The sequence below is a fragment of the Aristolochia californica genome, unplaced genomic scaffold, assembly GCF_029961685.1.
Source record: "Aristolochia californica isolate CCGP_79_NKW_82.1479 unplaced genomic scaffold, dmAriCali1.0.hap1 SCAF_7, whole genome shotgun sequence".
NCBI lineage: Eukaryota > Viridiplantae > Streptophyta > Magnoliopsida > Piperales > Aristolochiaceae > Aristolochia > Aristolochia californica.
The window spans coordinates 26,443,997-26,447,829 of NW_027182268.1; positions in this window are offsets into that span (position 1 = coordinate 26,443,997).

The window sequence follows — 3,833 nt, forward strand, 5'->3', positions numbered from 1 at the left end:
CAAAACTTTTGTGTTCATTTGTGTTGGGTGAATAAATATTGTTTATTTATATTTGTTATTGTTTTAAATTTTTTCCATTAATCAACTATAAAATTTTAATTTTGTTGTAACCTTTTTGCTTTGTTTGTTTTCGGGATGAAGGGAGAACGAAAAGACAAAGTTTTGATTTAAGAAAAAAGTGTACATCTAAAATGGAAAAGCACAATGCGCAATTCAATGGAGAGATAATTCCAAACAGTGTCAGTAATTTTTAGGGATTGTAAGCTCTTTTTAGCTTTTATATCTCAGGTTTTGCAATCGTCGGGAAAAATTGGTGGCAGAGGATTTTTAACTGAGTGTTGAATTGCAATCCACAAGTCAATTCATACAAAAATATAGCCTGTTACGCATGATAAATCACTTTACAATCATCTATGATTGTTAGATCAAATTTTTGAAAATGGGCAAAATAATGACTTGTTAGACTCGGGTAATTTATTCATATTTGTTATTGTTTTAAATTTTTTCCATACTTCAACTATAAAATTTTCATTTTGTTGTAAGTTTTTTGCCTTGTTTGTTTTCGGGATGAAGGGAGAGCGAAAAGTCAAAGTTTTGATTGAAGAAAAAAGTGTACATCTAAAATGGAAAATCACAAGGCACAATTGTAGGGAGGGATAATTCCAAAGAGTGTCTGTAATATTTAGGGATTGTAAGCTCTTTTTAGTTTTTATATCTCAGGTTTTGCAATCGTCGGGAAAAATTGGTGGCAGAGGATTTTTAACTGAGTGTTGAATTGCAATCCATAAGTCATTTCATACAAAAATATAGCCCGTTACACATGATATATCACTTTACAATCATCTATGATTGCTAGATCAAATTTTTGAAAATGGGCAAAATAATGACTTGTTGGACTCGAGTAAATATCCCACCGCACATTCACTTGAGAATTTAATGAGTGTTTGTTATTCTCTTTAAAATCTTAGGATCCATAGGTCGTTTGAATCTTTAACATGTTTCAAGCATGCATATCCATTTTTAAAACATGTGTAGAAAAAATCTCCTTCATGTAAAATTCCAAGCTTAATAGGGTTGGACTAATGGAATTTCCCCAACTTGGAAAACAAAACTTTTGTGTTCATTTGTGGTGTGTGAATAGATATTTTTTATTTACATTAGTTATTATTTTAAATATTTTCCCGACATCAACAATAAAATTTTTATTTTGTTGTGATCTTTTTTGCCTTTTTTGTTTAAGGGATGATGGGGGAGCGAAAACTCAAAGTTCTGATTTAAGTAAAAAGTGTACATCTAAAATGGAAATGCACAATGCACAAATGTTGAGAGAGATATTTCCAAAGAGTGTCTGTATGTTTTAGGGATTGTATGCACTTTTTCGTTTTTATATCAAAAGTTTTGCAATCGTCGGGAAACGGGGGAGGTGGGCGATTTTTAACTGAGTGTTGACTTCAAATCCATAAGTCGTTTCTTACAAAAATAGAGCCCATTACACATGACAAATCACTTTACAATCATCTATGATTGTTAGCTCAACTTTTTGAATATGGGCAAAATAATGGCTTGTTTGACTTCGGCAAATATCCCACCACACGTTCACTTGAGAATTTAATGAGCGTTTGTTATTCACTTTAAAATATTTGCATCCATAGCTCATTTGCATCTTAACATGTTTCAAAACATGCATATCCATTTTTAAAACATGTGTGGACGAAATCTCTTTCTTGCAAAATTCCAAGCTATTAGGGTTGAACTAGTGGAATTTCCCAAAATTGGATAACAAAACGTTTGTGTTCATTTGTGTTGGGTGAATAAATTTTCTTTCTCTATATTTGTTATTGTTTTAAATTTTTTCCATACATCAACTATAAAATTTTCATTTTGTTGTAAGCTTTTTTTGCCTTGTTTGTTTTCGGGAAGAAGGGAGAGCAAAAAGTCAAAGTTTTGATTTAAGAAAAAAGTGTACATCTAAAATGGAAAAGCACAATGCACAATTGTAGGGGGAGATAATTCCAAAGAGTGTCTGTAATTTTTAAGGATTGTAAGCTCTTTTTTAGTTTATATATCTCAGGTTTTGCAATCGTCGAGAAAAATTGGTGGCAGAGGATTTTTAACTGAGTGTTGAATTGCAATCCATAAGTCATTTCATACAAAAATATAGCCCGTTATGCATGATAAATCACTTTACAATCATCTATGATTGTTAGATCAAATTTTTGAAAATGGGCAAAATAATGACTTGTTAGACTCGGGTAAATATCCCACCGCACGTTCACTTGAGAATTTAATGAGAGTTTGTTATTCTCTTTAAAAGCTTTGGATCCATAGGTCATTTGAATCTTTAACATGTTTCAAGCAAGCATATCCATTTTTAAAACATGTGCAGAAAAAATCTCCTTCATGTAAAATTCCAAGCTTAATAGGGTTGGACTAATGGAATTTCCCAAACTTGGATAACAAAACATTTGTGTTCATTTGTGGTGTGTGAATAGATATTTTTTTTATATTAGTTATTATTTTAAATATTTTACACACATCAACTATAAAATTTTTATTTTGTTGTGATCTTTTTTGCCATATTTGTTTACGGGATGAAGGGGGACAAAAAACTGAAAGTTCTGATTTAAGAAAAAAGTGTACATCTAAAATGGAAATGCACAATGCACAAATGTAGAGAGAGATATTTCCAAAGAGTGTTTGTATGTTTTAGTGATCACATGCACTTTTTCGTTTTTATATCTAAGGTTTTGCAATCGTCGGGAAACGGGGGAGGCGGGCGATTTTTAAATGAGTGTTGAGTTCAAATCCAAAAGTCATTTCTTAAAAAAATAAAGCCCATTACGCATGAAAAATCACTTTACAATCATCTATGATTGTTAGCTCAACTTTTTCAATATGGCCAAAATAATGGCTTGTTTGCCTCGGGCAAATATCCCACCGCACGTTCACTTGAGAATTTAATGAGCGTTTGTTATTCTCTTTAAAAGCTTTGGATCCATAGGTCATTTGAATCTTTAACATGTTTCTGGCATGCATATCCATTTTTAAAACATGTGTAGAAAAAATCTCCTTCATATAAAATTCCAAGATATTAGTTTTTGACTAGTGGAATTTCCAAAAATTGGATAACAAAACTTTTGTGTTCATTTGTGGTGTGTGAATAAATTTTCTTCATTTACTTTTTTTATTGTTTAAAAATTTTTCCGTACATCAACTCTGAAATTTTCATTTTGATGTGATCTATTTGCCTTTTTTGTTTACGGGATGAGGGGAGAGCGAAAAACTCGAAGTTTTGATTTAAGAAAAATGTGTACATCTAAAACGGAAATGCCCAATGCACATATGTAGAGAGAGATAATTCCAAAGAGTGTCTGTAATTTTTAGGGATTGTAAGCACCTTTTCCTTTTTATATCTCTGGTTTTGCAATCGTCGGGAAAAATGGGTTGCAGAGGATTTTTAACTGAGGGTTGGATTGCAATCCATAAGTCATTTCATACAAAAATATAGCCCGTTGCGCATGATAAATCACATTACAATCATCAATGATTAATTATGTCAGCTTTTTGCAAATGGGCAAAATAATGGCATGTTTGACACGGGTAAATTTCCCACCGCAAGTTCACTTGAGAATTTAATGAGCGTTTGTTATTCTCATTAAAAGCTTTGCATTCGTAGCTCATTCGCATCTTTAACAAGTTTCAAACATGCATATCCATTTTTAAAACATGTGTGGACGAAATTTTGGTTTTTGCAAAATTCCAAGCTATTAGAGTTAAACTAGTGGAATTTCCCAAAATTGGATAACGAAAATTTTGTGTTCATTTGTGTTGGG